The sequence below is a fragment of the Macrobrachium rosenbergii genome, chromosome 12 (assembly GCF_040412425.1).
Source record: "Macrobrachium rosenbergii isolate ZJJX-2024 chromosome 12, ASM4041242v1, whole genome shotgun sequence".
Taxonomy (NCBI): domain Eukaryota; kingdom Metazoa; phylum Arthropoda; class Malacostraca; order Decapoda; family Palaemonidae; genus Macrobrachium; species Macrobrachium rosenbergii.
This window is the reverse complement of record NC_089752.1, coordinates 7,458,001-7,483,398: the sequence shown is the minus strand read 5'-3', so window position 1 is coordinate 7,483,398 and position 25,398 is coordinate 7,458,001. Positions and strand designations below refer to the sequence as shown.

The 25,398-nt window shown below is 35.2% G+C and overlaps 1 long non-coding RNA gene across 1 annotated transcript in view; it reads left to right on the top strand.

Moving 5' to 3' along the window:
• The window catches only part of LOC136844198 (uncharacterized), a 571,364-nt gene that overhangs the window by 359,968 nt on the left and 185,998 nt on the right, over positions 1 to 25,398 (top strand). Inside the window, exon 3 of the long non-coding RNA XR_010854758.1 lies at positions 3,941 to 4,001. This is a non-coding gene — a long non-coding RNA (uncharacterized lncRNA). The remainder of the gene's footprint in view (positions 1 to 3,940; positions 4,002 to 25,398) is intronic.

Sequence of the window (25,398 nt, the reverse complement as noted above, 5' to 3'; positions counted from 1 at the left end):
CGAGCGGAAGTCAACGAATCCTTCCGCATGAATTAGTAAATTTTTCAAGCGTCGCTCACAGTTACTTTTTTTTTTCTCCTTGGTTTTACTTTATTAGAATACAGATACAAAGCTCTTGGAATTTATTGAACTCTGAGGGTCTAGTATGCATATGTAATTATATATACATATATATATATATATAAATATATATATATATATATATATATATATATATATATATATATATGTGTGTGTGTGTGTGTGTGTATTATATATAGATAAATATCTATATATATATGTGTGTGTGTGTGTTTTGTGTGTGTGTCTGTGTGTGTCTGCCTGTCTGTCTGTGTGTATGTCTGCCCTCGCGTGGTCTTGTGTGATGTAGAAAGTCGAATCCTCAAGGGATTCCAAACAACTAATACTTAGTCTAAAATATGTCGAGATACTGGAATCCTGTTTCTGACACAATATATCCCTTTGACTTAAAATTAATGAACTCTTACGTACAGTCACCTGGGACGTACACTTATTTCCCATTTTGTTGATGGGACCGGTTTACATTAAGGGAACATCTGGTCCCCAGCGGTGCAATCTCACTGTGATAAAAGGTTTCTATTATTCTTATTACCTTTTATGTAACGCACAGCTATTGTGACATTTGTTCATAAGAAAATCCAATTTCGTTGATATCATTATCTCTGCGAGTCCAAGCTTTCGATGCTCCGTGAGTGACAGTCATTGGTATTAAACTAGCGAGCGCAGGAAGCACGTATTACCCTGGCTCCTGGATCTCAAGATTAGACAGGCTCGTTTATTGCGTCACGGGATTTAGCAAGGAGGGTAATGGCGGAAACGGAAGTTCCAGACTGCGCTGTATTTCTCAGGCTTTGTTATTTCCTACCTTCATTTGTAAATAAATCGGACAGGAAACGGCTGATTTGCTGTGGATCATAGACCATCATCTGTCACCTGTTAAAGATGGCAGACACCATTGCTGACTGATACTCTGTGCTATGCCCGAAGGTAGCTTGGACTGTAAGCATTTTGAGAGTCTTCTCGTGCATTTTTTCAGGGTTCATGAGCGTTTGGCGCCTGGATTTGAATCATGTCTGTGTCGTCGCCGATGTTGGGTAAAGTGTACACTGTAATCTTCATAAATTAAAAAACCTCACGATTCCGTTTAAATCACCCTAAGGGAAGTTTATCAAGAAAGAGACATAGCTGAGAAAATGAAAGGAAGTGGATACCTTATATTCTTTCTGGGACTCTTCAGTCACAGTTTGAAACGTTTGATTTTGCATTTATGGCTGTTTTTTTGGACTTTATTTATTTGCAAGCGGAAATAAGTCAGGTATTAAAACGTCCTATGATCATCCTTGATGTTCCCATCATTTATTCGTCATTTTAAGGTCAGTTTTGGTTTTCTGTAAAAGAAAACTATTGTGCCGACGTTGTCTCTCCGTCCGCACTTTTTTCTGTCCGTCCTCAGATCTTAAAAACTACTGAGGCTAGAGGGCTGCAAATCGGTATGTTGATCATCCACCCTCCAGTCATCAAACATACCAAATTGCACCACTCTAGCCTCAGTAGTTTTTATTTTAGTTAAGGTTAAAGTTAGCCATAATCGTGCTTCTGGCAACGATTTAGGATAGGCCACTACCGGGCCGTGATTAAAGTTTCATGGGCCGCGGCTCATACAGCATTATACCGAGACCACCGAAAGATAGATCCATTCTCGGTGGCCTTGATTATAAGCAGTAGCGGCTGTACAGAAAACTCGATTGCGCTGAAGAAACTTCGGCGCATTTTTTATTTGTTTATGGTAGACATTGAATCGTATATTGCATATTCTTTATTACAAACCAGTCAAAAGGCTACATTGTTGACTGTCAGTGTTACAATAAATGAACTACTCATGTATGGAAGTATCACAGAGAAGGTGAGTAAAACTGAATACTGTATAAATAAGTAACCAGTGAATAATCTGCATTTAAATATAAGTTAGAGCTTACGTAGAAATGAAAAGGAAATTATGGTGTGGCTTAACCTCGAGCAGACATCTGACAACCCTTGCAATCAGCTTCATTCTTCTTCTTCTTCTTCTTCTTCTTCTTCTTCTTCTTCTTTTGCGTTACTGGAGACCGTTGCGTCGTCGGGAAATCTAGATAGGAAAAATGGGGTAATTCTTAGTAAAACGGTAATTGAATAAGGCAGGCTAATTATTTTAATTTTAAAGTTATAATGTAAGGTCATTTATGTAGGTAAAGTCTAAAAGACAATAATTGGATGAAACAGCGCCATAAGATCGAATTCCTACATAATAAAAAAGAGAAGGGACAAAGAGAAGTGTAATAAATTTGAAGATGGAAAAACAAAGGTAAACGATTGAACACACATGATAAACTTCTTTAGCCTTGCGCATACCAGCTGCGAAAAAGGAATTAGAAGATGCAGAAGAAGGACATTAAGGAATATAATCAGACGTTTAGCTTCCTCGACTTAACGCCCACTACCAACTGTAATCCACAGTGTCAGCAAAACACACACACCCATCCCACCCCTTGACACGCACCCGTGTCCGTACTATAGGTATTTCCGGAGGTTAATTTCATCGCATTGGCCACGAAGTTGAAGATTCGTACGTTTGCTTCAAAGCCTTGGAGGAGAATTAAAGGCTAAGACATTGTTACAAAAAAATAATCTTCGTCTATATTTCTCTTCGTGTATCATCATGTCTGTAATTATTATTATTATTATTATTATTATTATTATTATTATTATTATTATTATTATTATTATTGTATTGGTTAAAACTTATTCTGGTGTAATTATTTGTTGGCTGTTCTGTGAAGAGTGAAGCTTTCCATCCGGTAGATGAAGAATATTTAATGTCAGTAATCTTGACAGATGCTCTCTCTCTCTCTCTCTCTCTCTCTCTCTCTCTGTTCCACGACAGCCCAGTCTTCACGTGACGCCAGATCTAAGTGGCATCCATCATCCTCTTCCCAGGACCCCGCTATGGAGATGTTGATGCGAGGGAGATGAGGTTCTCCAGCCACGAGTGCAGTGACGCTGCCCTCTGCTATTTAGTGTCGTCGCTGGCCCGGATGGCAAGTAAATGTATGCAGGTAATTTTTGAGTAAGAGCGTTATTGGTTTATTTGGCCGACAGGTGATATACGAAAATAGGGAGAGGAAGCAAGAGGGAAGCCTTTGTCATTATTGATAACACAGTATAAAAGGGGACGAATGAGATTTTCCATTGAACTTGGAGGTAATTTGATTACATTGCCTCTCCATCAGGCGAATATCTTCGAAATGAAATATAATGGCCGTCTCCTCAACAGGCGTTATCAGGCCATGATATGCTCTGTTTTCTGAATGATGCTTGGGGGCAGAACTTTATGGGAAAGAGGGAAATGAATCAGTTTCCCCTCGTTTTTTTTATTTATTTATTTGCGTTTTTCTGCAGGGGATGCCAACCCTACCAATTTAGCGAAATTCTAATTGTACCGAGGGCAATTTTGGTGTAATGATTCCTGACTTGAACATAAACACTGTATAGGTAGTAATTTTTGTTATATAATCCGTTGGTTTATCATGCTCGGTTCTCAGGGTTTCCTCCCCTTCCATATATATTTATATTTATATATATGTATGTATATATGTAAATATATATATTATATATACATATAATATATATATATATATATATATATATATGTATGTATATATATATGTATATATATCTTTATGCATAAAATATGTATAAATTTTCTTTTATAGATTTCATTACCATAAGTTTATTTGTAATTTACGAAAACGTTACATCGCATTTTACCTTTTAACCTGGGTATTTCCTAGACTGAGTTTTTAGGAACCCCCTTTTAAAAAAAATTGAGAACAGAAGTCATTGACTGCTATTTTACTTGACCTCTACCTCGCTTTCTTTTCAGAACTGAAGAAGCGAAAATGGCGCCGATTTATTGCAATCAAATACGAAGAAGGCTTTCCATGGTAAGTACTTGAGGTTTGCCTGGCATTTCTTAGTAGCTGAGAACGGCATCCCCTCCTTGTGATACATCCACGCAGGACCTTATCCTCAGGCTTCAGTTTCCATAAGCACGAAATTGTGGAATGTGTACTCGTTCCTATACATCTGCTTTTGTGATCTAACTTAGTGAATGACATTTTTACCCTTTAAAGCCTTGATCTTCCTCAACGCGGTTTAGTTTTGCAAAGGTAGACCTGAAGAACAGTTTTAATATTCTTATTCAAAATTTTGATACGTTATTAGTATTACATTCGTCTGGTCGTCCAAACATACATTGTTAGCATCACATTAGCCTAGTCGTCAAGTGTTTGGACGGCAGATATTTCGTGTTCGCATTTCGAAGGGTAATTTTCCATTGGACCAAACACTTTTATTTCTCAGGGATGACGTTTCTTTGCTACTGACATGGACCTCGAGTATAATAAGAGTTAATATGTTGCTACAATCTACAGCTTTTGTTTTGAGAAATCGGGAGATGCTTTGAATTTTCTTAATAGAAATCAGTGGTTTCTATTATTTTCCTAAGCCATCAAGTTGAAAGTTGGAGGTAGTCCTTATAGTGTCATCTTACAAGTTTAAAATGTAGTAACAGTGAAGTATTGGAGTATCTCTGTAGTTATTGAGAGAGAGAGAGAGAGAGAGACCCGTAAAAGTCAAGGGTGCATTTCTTTAATCAGCAGTACAGACAGAGATAGATAGAAAGGACAGGACCAGAAGATATAATTCGCATTTCGTCCCTTTTCCTGCTTTCTCACTTGTTTAGCCAATTTTCATTCCTGTTCTCTTTTTTTTTTCTTTAGCTGTTGCGATCACCCTCCCATTGTCCCTTCGGGTGACGGATTCCGGGATGCACAAGACAATGATTGCAGGAGGTTGACGTGATTCCCGCTCTCTCTCTCTCTCCTCCTCTCATCTCTTGCATTCCTAGTTTTTTTATGTTATATTTTGGTGTAATTCGTCTTCATGCCTAACAGTCAGTGTAGAGGTTCAGTTTGAGCGGTAATAAATTCTTATGCACTTACACATGTGAAGGGTGTAAGTGTACGTAACTGTAAGTTAATTAGTTAATGTATATATATATATACAGTAGATATATATATAGAGTTATATATATATATATATATATATATATATATATATATATATATATATATATATATCACTTGCCTTCTGATAACTATATTTAAGTAAATAAAGACCATGTGAGTTTATGGATGGGTAACCGTAAAGGGATAATGAATACCGGCTGTATGTAAGGCCTTAAAACCATCATGGGGATCAGGAACAGGGGATTATCAACGCCATCTCAGAACCAAAGCGTAAATACAGAAAGTTATCACCCTATGGAGTTACAGATATATATATGCATATATATATAATTATATATAAATATATATATATATATATTATTATTATATATGTGTGTATATATATATATATATATATATATATATATATATATATATATATATATATATATATATATATTGTAGCATTAGAAAAATTTAAGTGACGATCTATGATGTGTTCATTCATTCTTTATTTACTCAGTATAGGATAAACCCTCTTTACCAAATCTTAGCTCTTTCGGGAAATTTTCTACCCTGGCAGCATAGTGCCGATCATTCGATCAGCGATTTTCAGCAAAATTGGTTCTGGTCAGTGTTTGCGTGGGTAACCACCAGTGAAATCTAGAAGGTATTGGTCCATAAGCCACGGCCCTTCCACACACACGCACACACACCTACTCTGAACGTCATGGCATCGGTCAGGGCTTGGTGCTAGCAGCTTCATCCCATCAATAGTTCCTGAAAACATTGGAGGTAACGCCTCCAAAGGGAGGGAGGAGTATTGTTGATTTATATTATTACACACACACACACACACACACATATATATATATATATATATATATATATATATATATATATATATATATATATATATATATATGTGTGTGTGTGTGTGTGTGTGTGTGTGTATGATGAATAAATAGTTTATTCTTACACTATACACACATAATACATGCATACATACATACATTCATACATACAGTACATACTTACGTACGTATACATACATACTTACACGAACCAACACCGCCGTCTGTCTAAATTATATTTTCCTAGTGACTCATTGTTCAAGAAAGTGAGGCGCTCATCTCATAGTTATACCTGCGATCATACCTGAGAATGAGGTGAATGCATAACTGATGATGGCATTTGAAGCGGCGAGTGAAGAATATTTGAAATTGGAAAAGAATTTCTTAACTACCTAAGAGGTCCCGACATATATTATTCTCTTGTCTTCTGTCTACACTTTCCATGAAGTTGAAAGGAAGAGGAGGAAGAGTCCATTCCCCTTTCCAGCCACCCTTCTTCTGTGGACATCTTTTATTCTTATTATTTACTTCCCGAAATCAATAAGTTTTTGAAGCGTCAGAAATGTTTCAAGATGATGAGTTATCTAGAATTTTATGATGAAACATTGATGTTTCTCTTAACTCTCTATGTCTCCTTCTCGCTCGGCATGTGGGGGAATAAGTGAAGAAACTTTCACATCCCGCGACAGGACTCGATCCCACTTTCGAAATGTTCCAGGGATGACACTCTGATGCAGTCTTTTCAGATGATTCCTTTGTAGCGACGTGTGTTGCACGTCGCCCTTGGAGCCTCTCTTTCTTAGGATCGAATCCTGCAACGGGAGATGAAAAGTTCTACATTTTATTCCCGGCTTGGATGAAAAGCGCATCCTTAGTGGCGTGAGAAAGTCGAGAAGTTAGGTTATTGTGGCTATTAAAGATTCAAGTATACTTCTGGTAAATGTGGCCAGTAGAATCTCTCTCCTCTCTCTCTCTCTCTCTCTCTCTCTTTCTATATATATATATATATATATATATATATATATATATATATATATATATATATATATATATATATATGTATATATTAAATAATTGAAAATCATTAGAGTATCGTGAAATTAACATATATTAAATAAATGAAAATAATTAGAGAATCATGAAATTACTGGAAGATCAGTGTTTTTGCGGTAGTTACGGCAGATTCAAATAATCCCGTAATAATTCATCCACACCATTAGAACATCCCTCGCAAAGGATGGATTGACATCCCGAGAAGATAACGTCACTAATGATGATAGCAATAGATGGCTCAGCGCAAGGAGGTTGATAGCTAAACAAGGACTTCGGAAAACAAATGAGGCAGGATATTTAACAGCTGCAACTTTGATGATAATCGTATTTTCGTTTTGTTTTACACTTTGGACAAAAAAAAAAAAAACGAAGAAGTAAGATGATCGATAATAGTCCCACGAAACTAAACTGTTAGACGTATTTAGTGTCAGTTATAATTATAGTATGGACAGATCTCCACAATAGTTCTTTCCAAAATTTGGCAACTCATTAAGAAGAAACTAACACTTTAGAGGTGATGACGTCAGGATAGTTCATTTATATTAGTCTAATATCGTCGAAAGCTCCAAAGAAATTGGAGTTTCAGCTTGAGTCTGGTTTTGAAGTTTTAATGATTTCTACATCATTAGTGATTTGGCAGGTGGAGTTTAGTGTCACGTATACCTTACGTAAATTCCTGGTCGCATTCATTGCCGCAGCTGTTACCTGGTCTAATGTCCTCTTCATATGTACTGCACAGTAGGTTGTTAATGTGCTTTCTACCGGTGAACAAGTTAATGTTATATTTACGATCTTACTACATTATTTAATCAAATATTCTCATTCAGTGCTGCAACTATTACTTGAACCAATATCCTTTTTATATCCGCTGTAAGTAGTTCATTTGCTTTCTACTGCTGAACAAGATTATATTATGTTTACGATCTTCCTACATTATTTAGTATGATCACACGTATAGCCTTTACCATGGAAAGTGAATCAATGGACCTTTCTTATTAAGTAATGGAATTCCCACATTATAAAAGGAGCTGGTTGAAAAGATTCTTGAAAAACTGCTGGAAAGGAAATGCTGAAATCGGCTGACCCATTATCTTTCGGATGGAGAAACCTGACGCAGAAAGATCAAGAGAGCGGAGACCTCATGCAGTTTAGAAGCTATCCAGAGCAATGCCTGAGATAATATCTACAGAGCAAACAGAGGCTGGGGCGATCTTTCAGCAGACAGAGGATGACGATCTAACTAGAGCGTTAATGTAAACTCTCTCTCTCTCTCTCTCTCTCTCTCTCTCTCTCTCTCTCTTTGTGTTTGTGTGTGTGAAACGTTGCAACACTTCTCGGTGAATATTTTTTCACCGTCCATCTATCTGTCAATATTACTTTTTATATTAAAATGTTACTAATAAACAATGAGACTGAAAGAGAACAGAGTTAGCCTTGATATCTCAGCAAGGAATGGGTGGAAAGAATTGCTGATTTATGTAAATAGGAAAAAAAAATTCAAAGTTCAATTCTGATATTTTGGTCTTATTTTTGAAGTATGCAGAATTCTCCTGGGTGCCACATGGAAAACGTCCACTCAAGATTGTGTCGTTTCAGTCTCTTCTCTGTAATTCCTGAATCGTTTAACCTACTTATTTTGAAAAGGCCGGTTTTCCTCAACTAAGAACCCCATTAAATTATATTCTTTTGGTCTTTTTTTCCTGCGATTTAACGCCAGTGTCGTTCTTTTCATACACACACACACATATACACATGTATACATGCATGTGTATGTGTGTATATACACACGTATACATGCATGTGTGTGTGCGCGTATATGTGCGCGCATGGATGAGTGACTCTGGTTTGTAAGGTTTGTGCTCTGCGTCTGACCTACCGCTCACAAATAAATCCAGTGTCTGTCGGTATCAAAAAGGGCATGAAATCTATATTAGATTTTTTGTTAATAAATAGCGCAGTAGACCAAGACACTTCGACTAAAAGCACCGTAGCAGCGGAGTCACGGCACACATTGCCACCCGTATCTATGATTTATGTATTAATGACATTACCCTAAAGGGTGACCAGAGAGAATATACTGCGGAAGGGTGAGAGAGAGAGAGAGAGAGAGAGAGAGAGAGAGAGAGAGAGAGGGATTTGGTGGGTAATAAATACGCTCTATTTATAGCTTAATCTTACTCTCACCTCAGAAATAATTAAAGGAAACGGCACACGGAGGGTAAAAATGATAAAAAACAAACGAGGGAGTGGGAGAGAAATGGTCGAATAAAAGATTACTGCACCGAAAAAAAACTGAATTGAGGAATAAAAGGAAAAAAAAAGTAGGATGGAGGAGTATATTTGAAGAATTGCCGCAACGGTAAAAGATGGAGCGTCGATGGGGTGAAGGAAGGGGAGAGTGACATAGATGGAGATAATTGTAATTATATAAAAGGATTTCGAGGGTTGAAAAAGGTTACCTCACTTGTGGTCTCGGATTTTGGATTTTACTTCTTTCCTTAACTGGAAGAATTTTTTTCGTTTTTCAAATAATTCGGGTTGAAAGATCAAAAGCTCATGGGAGGCCTTTTGCAGAAATATGAATAATGTAGTTGCCACAGATGTATTTTTATCTATTTTGGCCAATGCGAGAAGGCAGATTGTATCAAGATTTTAATAGATTTTATATATTCTTAGGGAAATTGTGTTGACATACCAAATCGGGAAAAGAGACCTCTACGAATTTGCAAGGATCGGGCTTAATGGGGAAGTATTTTATTTTTAATGGTAATAGCGGTATAGCAGAGTTTGCATCATTTGTAGAAGTTAGTGCATTCCTTATGGATAGGATTGCAATGCAGTTCTGTTATGGAAAGTCTTTTGATAGCAAATTTTAACGCTTTATGTAAATGTCACCAAAACCTTTAAAAGTCTTCTGAGAGAGAGAGAGAGAGAGAGAGAGAGAGAGAGAGAGAGAGAGAGGAGAGAGAGAGAGAGAGAGAGAGAGAGAGAGAGAGAGTTTTCCTAGTTTTGGTGTTTTGACTGATACTATTAAAGTCTTGTTTTTATTTTAGAATTATTTGTTTACCACTTTTGTGCTTTCTTTTGCCCTTGAATCAAAATTATCTAAATATGATTTGTACCATTTGATAGAAATATTAGATTGATAACATTACATCGCCCAGATCACACACACACACATAAATATATATATATATATATATATATATATATATATATGTATATATATATATATTTTGTATATATATATATATGTATATATATTATTATACATACATTATATATATATATATATATATATATATATATATATATATATATATATATATATACATAATTACAATGTGGTAGCTGATATTAGTTTTTACCATTCGTTGTGTAATCAGAAGTTTTTATTATACTATTTGTACGGCTATGTTTAATATTCATAAATCTTGTGTAGCCTACTGTATGGTTTATGTCATGGGGGTAAAAAGTAAACAGAGTTGGAAGTTTAACGTTCTGTTATTTTTTCTTTGGGTCTGTGTGTGCGACAGACAAAACTAATCGCATGTTCCTGTAAGCGAAAACATCACCAACAACACGGAGGAGGAGGAGGAGGAGGAGGAGGAGGAGGAGGCAGTCGGGAGTGTGTCATTCCTCCTCCCGAGAAGGCTATTCGGGATCTGGGGAAGTAGTTTGGGGCATAGTTTACCCTATGCGCTGGGGTTAGGAACTTCTTAGTTATGGTAAGCAGATGTGTATGTGTGTGTGTGTGACTGGTGCCACAAGAGGTATGCGTTGTATGCGCGTCTCACCGCCGTGATGTGAGGAAGGCAGCTCGACAGTACTTGCTGTCGTTGGGGGGGGGGGTGAAGGGAAAGAGATGAGGGGCGATGTGGTTGGAAATGGAAATGCGACCAAGTTTAGGGGAAGGGGGTGCTGGAGTCGTTTTTGGGGAGTTGGTCTGGGTTATTTGGTGAATGTGCTTATCTGTAGAATAAAATTAATGACACTGATTTGTGCATTCGTACTGGCTAAATATATGAATGTATGTTCTTGTTATGCATGTCAGTATTGTTGTTGTGGATATTTTTTTTTTTGGTTTGTCGATTGTGAGGCGGAGTAGTGGAAAGCTTTTGGATGCGGTTTTTTATTTATAAGACATATAAATATAATATAAATATATTATATATATATGTATACATATATATACTCACACACGCACACACGTATGTACAACTGTATAAAATATAAGGAATATCAGCTGTTCAGCGCTATTATTTTACGTTCGTTACTTTTCCTATTCTATCTGCCGGAGGCCTCTGACAATTGATATGTTGTAATTTACACGACAAATAAATAAATAAATTCACTTGTAAACGTAGCAGCTTTGCCAATGAATGTTTGATACAAACTTTTCAGAGGAAATTTAATCATATATGAAAAATGGAAAGAAAAATTGGAAATAAAAGTAAGTTATTATTTTAAGCAAGTCGGGATGAGCCAGAGTGCTCACCTAAGCTACCTTGCTTCACAATTTGAACAAATTTGAATCTATACTACAAAAATATGATTGCATATTAATTTGACGAACCGTAGTCGTGTTGTTCTTGAGAAATATATATATATACATATGTATATATATATATATATGTGTGTGCGTGTGTGTGTGTGTGTGTGTGTGTGTGTAACTGAATCACGAAAATATGGAACGCGATGATTATATACATAAAGACAAAATTACGAAGGAGCATAGAGGTTTGCAGGTTTTTGACTTATAGTCCTTTACTAAGTAAAGCAAAGGACTATAAGTCGAAAGGCCTTGCAGCATTCCATTGTTTCTCTTCCCTTGGTGGATTTTGTCTTTATTTATATATAGATCTATATATTATATATGTGTATGTATGTATGTATGTATGTGAATGTAATGCCTCAAAAGAATATGAAAGATGATCGCTGTCGCATCTTGGTGAGCTCCGACAAGGCTCAGAGAGCCGGAGATATTAAGATGCTTTGTATGTAAGTTGGGTTGACTTTCATAAACACATGGCAGCTTATGAGGCACCTTCCTTTCTCTCTCTCTCCCTCTTCTCTCTCTCTCTGTCTCTCTGTCTTTTTGTTTGTTGAAGTAATCGTTCCGTTCTCTGCTCTCTATTTATTATTCTCATTTGACATTTTGCGTTCATTTTAGAGTCAGAACTTTTGCCGGGAGTTTCCGGAGCTGTGTGCGGGACACCTTCCTTGCCTTGAACTACCCGTAAAACTAACAAGTGAAACAAACCACAACATTGTTGCATATGTAATGACGTGTACGGGACTCGTGGAGACTCTCCTTGGAAAATGATGGACGCCGGAAAAAGAAGGAAAACATTTCTGTCGCAGATGCTGATACGGTGGGTACTTTGTGATTTGGTTTTCTTGCGTGGGATAATACGAGTCTCTGATGTTTCTGCCTCTATCTTTTTTCCGCTCTGCTCTTTTATTACGAGAAGTAACACCATCGATCAGCTCTTTTAATTACGTATGGCCGAAGTATTCTTGCCGTTTTACCCCTTCGAAGTTTTAATTTTCTTCTTATTGCCGTGTTTTTATTTCGTTTTAAGAGCATGCAACCGACAAAATCCAGAAATTAATTTTTTTAAGACATTTAAATGTTGATAGTATTATGATTTAGTTAGTTATCGGTGGGCTTCGTAATGCTTTGGTTTTTACTTAGTAATTGAGGTGTAATGAATTCATTTGCTATTTGATTTTGAACATTTTATTTCACTTGTTTTATTTTCGCGTCCTGGCCGTATGGGCACAGCGCTAACATGACGTATTTATATGAATCCGCTACACGTCACATATCGGGGAAAATAACCGATGCTTGATTGCTGTCACTGCAAAAATATTCGACAAGCTGTCGCTGATTGCACTGTATTTCAAAACTGTTGCCTTGATTATGACGGTCATTCGCGTGTCTGTGAAATCAATAACGAATAGTTATTTATAACGCGATAGTTCAGGTAAAAAAAAAAAAAGGTTGCGTTCGGGGAGTGTGGACGAAAAAAGATCATCGGCATCGAAAAGAAAAAAAGAATGTGAAGAGTAACTTTAGTTACATGAACAACGCAATGTAGAATGGAGAGTAAACCCAGCTGAATTATTCATTTCTCGTTGAAGGTCATGGAACGGGACTAAGGAGGATGTAGACAAGAAGTTTCTGTATCGATTATCAGTCACTCATTATCTTGCTACGCGCACGTACGCTCGTTCAAACACACACGCACTCACAGATGATGGCCTCTTGATAGGTGAGGGTTATCTCTCTCTCTCTCTCTCTCTCTCTCTCTCTGTGTCTTCATGGGTTTATTGTAGGCATTCGTTCGACGTTTTTTCTCTCTTGATAGTTTAATGCTCTCTCTCTCTCTCTCTCTCTCTCTCTCTCTCTCCATGGGTTTATTGGGATCTGCCTGACGTTTTTCTCCTCTGATAGTTTAACTCTCTCTCTCTCTCTCTCTCTCTCTCTCTCTCTCTCTCTCTCTCCACCCGTGGGTTTATTGTAGGGATTCGTTCGACGTGTTTCTCTCTTGATAGTTTAATCTCTCTCTCTCTCTCTCTCTCTCTCTCTCTCTCTCTCTCTCTCTCTCTCCATGGGTTTATTATTGTAGGGTGTCTGTCTGACGTTTTTCCCTGATAGTCTAACTTCTCTCTCTCCATGGGTTTATTGTAGGGATTCGTCTGACTTTTTCCTCTCTTGATAGTTTAATCCCTCTCTCTCTCTCTCTCTCTCTCTCTCTCTCTCTCTCTCTCTCTCTCTCTCTCTCTCTCCCCTTGCCTCGGTTATATTTCGTTGAAGCAATTGTCGTATAATTGTTATGATTAATGTAACTTGGGTGATGTTAGACTTGGCATACTAGTTTTTTATTGCGCTTGTGGAATCGAGTGAATTTTATTGTCTTGTGTTGCTTTAAGTAAACAGGAAGTGAGGGGAATGCTGTTGATCACTGTCATTATGTCTGACAAAGCTTGCAGTGGGCAGACATTTCGTATTACTGTGGAATTTACTTTATGCACCGGAGGGCAACACTGCACTAATATATATATGTATGCATATATATACTGTGTGTGTATATATGTATATATATACACATATATGTACACACATTCTATATGTATACACATATATATATATATATATATATATATATATATATATATATATATATATATATATATATATATATATATATATATATGTTGTAAATATAATTTGATAGGTAACTCTCTCAAATCAGGCCTACCTAGCTTATTAGTTTCAAGAACCAAGTGTTGTGCTGTCTCACTAACGAATTTACTGTCCTATGTATGCTCCTTTTATTCATTTAACCAACTTCATCTTTGAGAGATATAATCCCATCTCTCGTCTCGTTTCGCAAACAATCGAAATGTTTATTTTTGATGCCGTAACTGCGATAAGACTTATTTTAAAACCGTTTTAACCACTGCGGGGGATTTGCTTGTCCTTTGTTCTGTCTCACCTGTTTCCTTGCCCAGAAGTGTTTAGCTTACGGTGTCCTGGGGTTGTTAGATCTTATTTGCTGCAAGAAGTGAATTCGTAATACAACTGATGACTAGGATCTTTTCTTTTAACGACATTATCATTTTTGTGTATTCAAGAATCATATTTTTTTTTTTAGATATGGATGGTTCAAAGAATGATAACAAGTTCTGCTTTCTGAAAGATATGTTTTGATTGTGAAGAATGGTGTCAAAATCTCTAGCTCCATTTGATTTCTATGCAATGTCTGAAAATATAGACAAACGTCGAAACTCTTAAATTAGAAGGTGAAATAATAAATCTTTCAATCAGCCCACTACTAGAAACATATGGAATCTGCCGATTAAGGAGCAGAGAACACATTGTAATAATTCGTAGAGGAGGACAATTTTTTTTTTTTGAGACGGGCAGTCTGTTTCATAAAGGCCCACCCCGATGGGAAAACAAGAAATGAAGGGGAATGGGAAAGGGATGGGACAATACCCAAAGGATGCAATAAGTCGGTGATTCAGAAGACAGTAAATTAGGTAGCGTGGAATGATGGAAAAACTCTTTAACTCTGGAAGAGCCAAGATCAAATATCCAGTTAACTCTGGAAGAGCCAAGATCAAATATCCAGTGCATTAATCCTATTATTATAGTTCAGTATGGGTTCAGCGGTGAATTTTCACAGCTTGGTCTTACCTTGCTCTATCTGGTCGGTCTCTTGACCATGCGTTTTCATTGTCTCTCTGCGCACGTGTATGTATGTGTGTGTGCATATATATATATATATATATATATATATATATATATATATATATATATATATATATATATATATCACATTACCACAGGTGAAAAATAAGAAACAGGGTGTAGGTCCTGACCGGTTTCGACTTTATTTCAAGCCATTGACGAAGGACTGATACAGAGTATGAGAAGTCACAAATATATATACTACAAGAACAGTACTGACGAACATACACAACCGTTAGAGACTACATATCCCCACTCAGGCCGGTGTCGAGGTAGGAGTGGCCTTTAAAACTCATTTGGCTAAAAATCACAATATACTCTCAGGGGACATTGCTGATAAACAGACCATACGCCACCTCAGATCCACACCTGACAGGTGTCACGGAGGTGGAGTTTGAAAACCATTAACATTACTACCCTCGTACTGTGTTTAAAATATGACAACCTATTTTCATCCTCTCTACTGCCTACCTTAGTTTAAATAATTTACAAATTTCTTTTGATATTAAAGGATCAAGTTTATAAGCATCCTCGACTGATATTCATATTATGGTTGTAACTTTCTTTTATAATGCTAGATTAAATGATGTTCCTTCCAGTGCATTAATAGAATATACAACTCTTTTGCCTTCCCAGTTGATAGCATGATTGTTCTCACTTAACATGCAAGGCAACATAACACTGTTCCTTTGCATATCTCACACATTTCTTATGCTGTTCAATTCTTTTTTCCAGTGCTTTCCTGGTTTGGCTAAGGTAAAGTTGTCACAAGACTTACACGGAATTTTATATACACACCTCTTTAGTATTGTCAGGGGAGTTCTTGAGGGCATATTTTTCATTGTTGTATTGTTCTTAAACAAGACATTAACACTAAAATTCTTAAGAAGATGAGGGATATCTTTCATATTATTATTATAGGCAAACAAGCAAGCAAATTTTTGTGTTGTAGGTTTTTTCTGGTTTTGATACATAGTCTTTTGCTGCTTCAAAATGCACTCTGTTTACACTATCAGATATTTCTAATTTCTTGCCTGCATTCCTTTAATCTTATCTATTTTATCATCAATATATTCAGGCTATATACCTGTAATGCCTCCTTAAAATATAGATGAAAATCTCTGATCTCTTAATATCAAAAGAAATTTGTAAATTGTTTAAACTTTAAGGTAGGCAGTAGAGATGTAAGAAAATAGGGATTATCAGTATTTGTAAACACAGTGAGGGCAGTAATGTTAATGAGTTTCAAACTCATGCCTCCGTGACACCTGTCAGGTGGATCTGAGGTGGCGGTGGTCTGTTTATCAGCAATGTCCTGAGAGTATATTGTGATTTTAGCCAAATGAGTTTGAATGCGCCATCTTACCTCGACACCGGCCTGAGTGGGGATATGTAGTCTCTAACGGTTGTGTATGTTCTTCAGTACTGTTCTTGTAGTATATATATTTGTGACTTCTCATACTCTGTATCAGTCCTTCGTCAATGGCTTGGAAATAAAGTCGAAACCGGTCAGGACCTACACCCCGTTTCTTATTTTTCACCTGTGGTAATGTGTGATAAATGAATCACGTACAAAAGTGATAATAATCATCATATATATATATATATATATATATATATATATATATATATATATATATATATATATATATATATGTGTATGTATATAGTATATATATGTGTGTATACACACACACATATATATATGTATATAAATATTTTAGAAATTTTGTTTGTGTGGAAATTGGTCCGTAAATGCAACTCTTCCCGAGGAATTTCTTGTAACATATTATAGTGTGCAAGGTCGTTCCAGCCCAGTCCAGCGGTTTTCAGACCCTAATTGGTATTCATATTCTGCTAATAAAACCGTTTTCGACAAAACTCTCCATTTGATGGCCTTGTAATCTTGATCATGACCTTTGTATAGAAAAACTGCCGGTGGAGGTATTTTTATTCACAAGTTAAAATTATATATATATATATATATATATATATATATATATATATATATATATATATATATATATATATATATATATGTATGTATGTATATGTATATTATACACACACACACACACACACACACCGTAGGGAACAGCACAGTCAGTGAAAGTCACGTTTCACGATGTAGGCATTACTTGAGGTTCTTTGCAGCGTTCCTTCGGCCCCTAGGTGTAACCCCCTTTCATCCCTCCTACAGTACCTCCGTTCATATTCTCTTTTTTTTCCATCTTACTTTCCACCATCTCGTAACATTTGTTTCATAGTGCAGCTGCGAGGTATTCCTCCTGTTTCACCTTAAAACCTTTACCTGTCAGCCTGAAATGACCTTTGGTCCCAGCCAGCATTTGGCCTAAATTTTATATTCCATACATTTTATATATGTATATATATATATATATATATATATGTTATATATATATATATATATATATATATAGTACTTGATTATTATCAGGATCAAACCTGGCTCCTCTTCAATTGAAAGGCAAGGGAAGGCTGCCTATCAGGCCACACAAGTCCCAAATTGAAAGACCTGCCCGATCCTGATAGGGGGAGTCAGAAATTTATTTTTGATATATATATATATATATATGATATATATATATATATATATATATATATATATATATATATGTATATATATGTACATTATATCTGCGTGTGTGTATGTATGTCTATATAACAATGGATAATTCGGAAGTAGGAGAGGAAAGTTTAGAAACTGATTGATAAACATGTGGAAAGAGGTAAGGGAATGGAAGACCCTTAATATACCCTTAATATACAGGAAGCACGGGCGTAGATGAAACGTAAAAGGGACTAGAGCAGTATTTTTAGGGGTTTTGACTTGTTGCTGGTGAGCCTTCTGTGTAGGTGCAAGAAGCAGGTAATTTTATGACATTTTTGTACAAAGCGTTTATCCAAGAATATGTCATTGTCATGGTATACTTATAAAGATGCCCAACCTCCCGTAGTGGGATTTAAACCCATCTGCTGTAGGGTACGGTGAGGTGAATCTAACCTATTCTGTCACAGTGAAGGGTGCAGTATAAGTATTTTAGAATTCATACATATATATATATATATATATATATATATATATATATATGTTATATATATATATATATATATATATATATTTATATATATGTATACATATATACATACATACATACTTATATATAATACACGGTATATAATAGAATACAGATACATTTTACCAAAGCTCGAATAAATCCATCCTCGCCGTTGTTGCATAGCTTTCTACCTTTTCATGGTTTCTGGCTTGAATTATTTATAAATGTATAGAATGGACTTTACACTTATTGTATTTTACTCGGTCGTGGAAATAGTATGTGGTTCATATAATGTTTGCGTTACTATGCTCCAACTTACACTTATAGAAAATGCGTTTGTAAAAGAAGCTGCGCCTGAGTTTCTGATCATGTTTGATCAGTGAGATTAATGCACGTTATTTTGTGTATATGTAAGCAAGACTTTTAGAATCCTACAGTGTTCATTATCATTGCTTCTGGTGCGACGCAAAAGAGCCTCGATGAAGTTCTGTTACTCATGTGTTTCCTGCAGTTTATCTTCCACTGGTATTTCAAATTTCCGTCCCTACTCTGTTCTCATACCCTTTGTTTTTCTTAGATATAAATGAGCCATTTTTGGGGGATATTTAAGGCATTATGCCAAGCAAGCTTTGTAAATTTTCTGGTGTTATGCTGATTAAAACAGCATCATTTGCATATTCTAAGTCTCAGGTTTCTACCGTTAATTCGGTCTAAACCTTCTTCAGCCAAGTTTTTCCCATACAAAATCATTGAGAAAGGCAAGCAGAAAAGGCAATTTATTCTTTCATTGCAGTCTACTATGCTGCAAATTGACTTAACAAGATTCCAGGATGCTACAGTAATGCATTGGAACAAGATTCCAGGATACTACAGTAATGCATGATCAGTAATGTTGGTCTGTGGTCTAAGTTAAATTCCTTCTTGTAATGATGTTAAAGTTGTACACATGAATCTTTTTCTATATTGTGCTGTATGGGTTGGAAACCATCGTATATTTTGTAGGAGAAATTTGGAATATTAGAAACAAATATAAAAGCCACGTGCTATTACAAACGCAGGGTTTCATTTTCTCTTACCAGAGCCTCATCCCCTCCCCCACCCTCCCCCGGTGGTGCGTAGAATATAACCCTGATGAATAAATGCGGTTAATATCTTTATATGAAAAAGGTGTCCCGCTTATCAAGGAAGTCTTCGCAGGGGGCAAGGCGTGTGAAACACCTGCCTGTCGCCAGTGGAAAAGAATCGATCCCTTTTGTTTTTGTTATATAATGCTTTGTATTGTGGTATGGGGCTGTTCACAAGTGTACTTTTCTCCCGTATAATTTTCACAGCCAGTGTACAGAAGAAAGCAACGAGGACGGCTTACCGTTTTGGCTTAGCAGGAAGTCCAGTCATCATACCAGTAAGAGATCATTGTTTGCTTATCAGTTTTGTGGTTAAGAGAAGCCTTTTACAGACTGGGATGGTATTTCATTTGGAGAGGCATCTGTAAGTGCAGAAATTCTACTCTTGTATTGATGTCTATATGTGTGTGTGTGTATGTATGTATATATATATATATATATATATATATATATATATATATATATATATATATATATATATATATATATATATATAACATTTTTGCATGAATATGTAAAAATATACGTTCGAGTATACACACGGTCACATATTTGATATGTATGTACACGTGTATATATATACACATATATACATATATTTACAAGCATACGTAGATACATACACATACATGCATATATAGTATAGTATGTGTCTGGTGGTGTGAGGCGTGATGGCACAGGTTTCCTCTCCGATGAGAGCATTTGTTTCAAAATCCCTTGTCAGAACAGAACGATGTGAACACCTTCTGAGAGAGATGCTTAAGCCTCTGTTGACCCAAGCTTGCAGTCGGGTATGAATCAGAACAGTAGCCATACCTTTCGGAGACATTCCCTTTATGAAGTGATGTTCTAAACTTTTCCATTTCAAGTAAAATCATGAAAATAACTACTGAAATTGCATATATAGGCGCCTCTATTTTAGGAGTTTCCCGAAGTTATCCTGACGCTGATGTTAAGAATTTGAGTGGATATGATTGTAGGGTTTGTTGGAGGAGTTCAGTCTGAATGTCTGCTGTAGGTGTTCCAGTAATACTTTTAATGATTTATGTAGCAAAACCGTATCCTTATATCCTCATTATAACATTCCCTGACTTTATTAATCAACTAATAGTAATGATTTATAACTAATAATAATTATTTACATTATTATTGACGCCTAATATCTTTAAATAATGAATTTTCTAAAATTATTTTCTCAAGGCTTTGATGTTACAACTGATCATAAGTCCTGGACGAAAAGTTGGAGCTTTCAAGAAGAAAAGGTGGACTGAAAACGAAAATTTCATTTGTTTTGTCTGTGTTTGTATGTCTGTCACGGGGTGGGTGTTTGATTTTGAGTTATAAGCCTTTCTGGGCTACCATAGGGCCGTGTGCAAAATCTTGTCTGGGACTGTCAAGCGGTTCGGGTTTCTGTAGTGGACAAACAAATGTGCAAACATATATATATATATATATATATATATATATATATATATATATATATATATATATATATATATATATATAATCACCACAAAATGTGAGGCATGCTCAATGTTGGAACGTGATTAGTTATCCATTGCTACCTAGCGGTATGCAATTTATTTTACAGCAGATTGTTGTTTTGAATCCAGTTATGAATGAAAAAAAAAAATAACAGATTTACCCCCTTTGATGCTTCCCTTTTCGCCCTCAAAAATTGGAAGACTAAGTCTGTGTGCGTGTGTTGTTATTACGCTCATGCATTCAAGTTAACTTTGAAAAGGATTTTTATACGTACATAAATACATATAAATTACACACGGTCCCTTGCGTTGCAGCCCGTGAGAGGCGATGATGTGTAAATTATATATATTATATAATATAATATATATGTATATATATGTGTGTATATATATACATATATATTATATATATATATATATATATATATATATATATATATATATATATATATATATATATTTATATATGCATTCATTAAATGTATGCCTTTTATTTGAGCACATAACCCCTTCAAAAGAAACTGCGATAATAATACATGTAGGAAAATGTAATTTCAGCACGGGAAAAAAATATTAACAATGGTAAAGAAAGAAAAAAATAAGAAAAGAGAGGTGTTGAAAGAGGGAGGTTCCTCGAGAGCTTTTAACAGACGACAAAAGATGTTACTATGGAATCCGCCCCATCACCCAGGTCTCCCTCCCCTCCCCTGCTCCCCGTCAGGCCCCCTCCCTCTCTCTCTCTCTCTCTCCTCCTCTACACTTCTTGAGTTCTTTCACATCATTGTGAGCTCTTTAGCGTCGCATATTCCCGTATGTCCATCTGTTTCTTTCCCCTTGTAAACTTTTTAGTGTTTCTCATTGTGGCGGTTGTGTTGGAAAGGTATTGTGTGGTTCGGGGACATAATTTTTCTCCTTTATTCAACATAAAAAAAGAGAACCATAAATGTTTTTGTTTTTCTTTTGCAGTAGATTTTTTTGTGCGTGTATTTTGCTTCTATTCAAGTGGGATATGTATGCACGTGTATTTATTATGTTAATTTACAAATAGATAATTTGTTATTTAAATTGATAATTTGTTATTTGTACCAGCAATATATGTGTTATACTGTTTATATAAGGAGATGTATGTATATATATGTGTATATACTGTATATGTATGTTTTGTATATATATATATGTATATGTATATATATACATATATATATATATATATATATATATATATATATATATATATATGTAAATATATATATGTATATATATATATATATATATATATATTTATATATATATATATATATATATATATATATATATATATATATATATATATATATATATATGTGTATGTATTTCTCATTGTGGCGGTTTTGTTGGAAAAGCATTGTGTGATTTGGACACAATTTTTTTTTCTCCTATATTCAACATAAAAGAACCAGAAATGTTTTTGTTCTTCGTTTACAGTAAATGGGATATGATATGCATCTGTGTGTATTTATTGTCCATTTACAAATAGTTAATTTGTAATTAGTAGGAGCAATATATATGTTAAGCTATTCATATATGTATATATTTATATTACATATATAAACAGAATGAGAGGTATACTGTATATACAAATATATATACTGCATATATATATATATATATATATATATATATATATATATATATATATATATATATATATATATATATATATATATATATATATATATGTTTTACATATAGGCTATATATATATATATATTTTATATATATATATATATATGCTCGCACTAAAAGAACAAATTATTTCTAAATTAATATATTAAATACACATGCATACATCTCCAGTTTGCATATATGCAAAATATACGTTGAAGTAAATTTACTTGAAAAGAAAAACAAAAACATGCATATGTATATATATATATAAAGTAAAAGGAAAACAAAAACATGCATATGTGTGTATGTATGCATTTGCACACCTGCAAACACTAATGTTCATTATTATTTGTATTCAAAATGTGTGAATATTTAATTTGAATAATCAGAAAGCTTTGTAATTCTTTGGGCAATCACCTATTCCGCAGGATGTCATTTTTGAATACGGGAAGGAAGAGCTTCTTTAAGAGAATACCAGTAACTTAGAAACGAAAATAACATAAAAAAAGCAATGTGCTAATGAGGAATTATTGTAAATATATATATATATATAAATGAATTAGCCAGTAGTGTGATAAGTATGATAATATTGAAGAAAGGGACATTGCAGCTTTATTAGAATTACGTATTGAAGCGTCGCCATAGGCTAACAATACCAGGATGATTACCTCAGAGTTTTATAGTAAAAAAAAAAGAAGAAAAAAAAAGAATTACTGAGCAGTGTGACATCGGGGCAGTAGGGTAGAGTGTGAATGCTGCCCGACGCTCGAACTCTTGAGTCTGAAATACTAGAGGCGATAGTGGATATTCTCTTAAAAGTCAATTTCGCAAAAGTTGATCAAGTGGGATATCGTTACCGATATTCTTGCTAAGTTAGAGACATCAACACTTTAAAAATGTAGATTTTACGACGCTTTTCCCGTGGGACTGGTGACGTGGAGATTGAAGAGGAACTATTCCATGAGACCAAGGATACGAAGGATATGACTCAAATGCTGTGATCTCTGTGGGTACTGAAAGCTTTATGCACACTGCCAAGTTTTTGCAACTTGGGAAAAATGTAGATTAAGTGCTGCTAAAATAAGTAGAAGATGATATCGTGTATGGTCAGTTATATATGATAGTTTTGTACATTTACTTTTAACTTAGCAAATGTTTGGAGTACGGCACTCGCTACAAGATTCATCAGAGAGTATAGGTAAATAAAAGAGCGCTAAATTGTGTCTTGAGAGTAAAAAGAGAGCTATAAAATACTGTAGTCGACGCAGGAATGTAAGGTAAAATTGGAGGTTGTGAATAAATGTTACGAAAATGATAAAAAATTGTACGCGATTCTGCCTGTGCACTAAATTTTCAAGACCAAGACCATTATATCGACGATTATGGCCCTTTTCCGTAAATGATGAATTAAGCATACCAGAAGGAAAAATTCAACATCTTTACACATGTATGTATTTGTTTCCCAAGTCTCTTTATCCAGTTGCAGCTTGCTTGTGAAGTTTATGATTTTTCAGTTTGCTCCTAATCAATTTTTATATGATAGTAATGAAAGCTAGTCTGGGAACGATCCGTTCAAGTTCGAATTTAGATTTTTGCATCAGTCTTGAAGAATCAACAGCAAGTTTCAGGTAGGAAAGCTCACCAACTGTTGCTGCGTAATCTTAAAATGCAAAAAAATGAGGCCTCAGCTCCAAAGAATATTTTTTTAAATATTAAAGAAAACCACTTCAAAATGTATGGTTAAATATACCCTGACAACCGTATTTATGTATTTGCTGTTGATATGATAATATCACTGATCATTTACGTAGCAATTGAATGCAGTAATTGTTGCATCGTTTGCCATGGACGTGATCGCCTTATCGCGACTAGTTTCCCCTTGTGGTATATATCACCCTTCGCTGGTGAATAGAATCGAATGTCAGAGGAGGGTACATTTCCTTTAACTTTTTGTAACAAGGTATATTGCTTCCGTTCATTCATTGGTACGTGAATGCCATTCAAAATTTATGCATACACAGTATCACTTATGAATGTCTTTTAATAATAATAATAATAATAATAATAATAATAATAATAATAATAATAATAAAATCCAAGTCCATCTTTATTGTATGTCCTCTCCCGGGTGACAGTGGGGGAGATATAACACACCCACCCACCCCCTGCAAACTGGTTTGTCGGCCCCGGTTGGGGGCAGGGTAGGTAGAGGAACAGGAGGGTAGGGGAGACATCCACCCTCCCCTTGCAAACCTGTTTGTCCGCCCTGGGTGGGGCAGGGTAGGTAGAGAATCGGGAGGGTACGGGAGACAGCAGCTCCGGGTTCCAGCGCGGGTAGCGCTCGTTAACAAGCTTTGTAATAATAATAATAATAATAATAATAATAATAATGGTAAACAGATGAGAGCAGAGTAATACGTAAGTGACATAGGGAACAATGGTAGCCATAATATCAAAAAGAATATGATCTTTAAGTGAGGCAATTGAAAGTTAAATGTTGAAATATTTAGATACAAACGCACACATCTATATATATATATATATATATATATATATATATATATATATATATATATATATATATATCTTTACATACACACACACACACACACATATATATATATATATATATATATTATAAAGTAAATTACACTAAACTGACCCGCAGTTGGCACTTACAGCGTATGCACTTGTGGCCGCGCCCATGCAAGGTAAACAAAAAGTTAGACTTATTTATATTGTGACGTATTTCAATTTCTTTCTAAATAAATCCCGTGTCGTTTACGTTGCAGAATCTTCTCGCTCTCTCTTTGTCATACGTATTGTT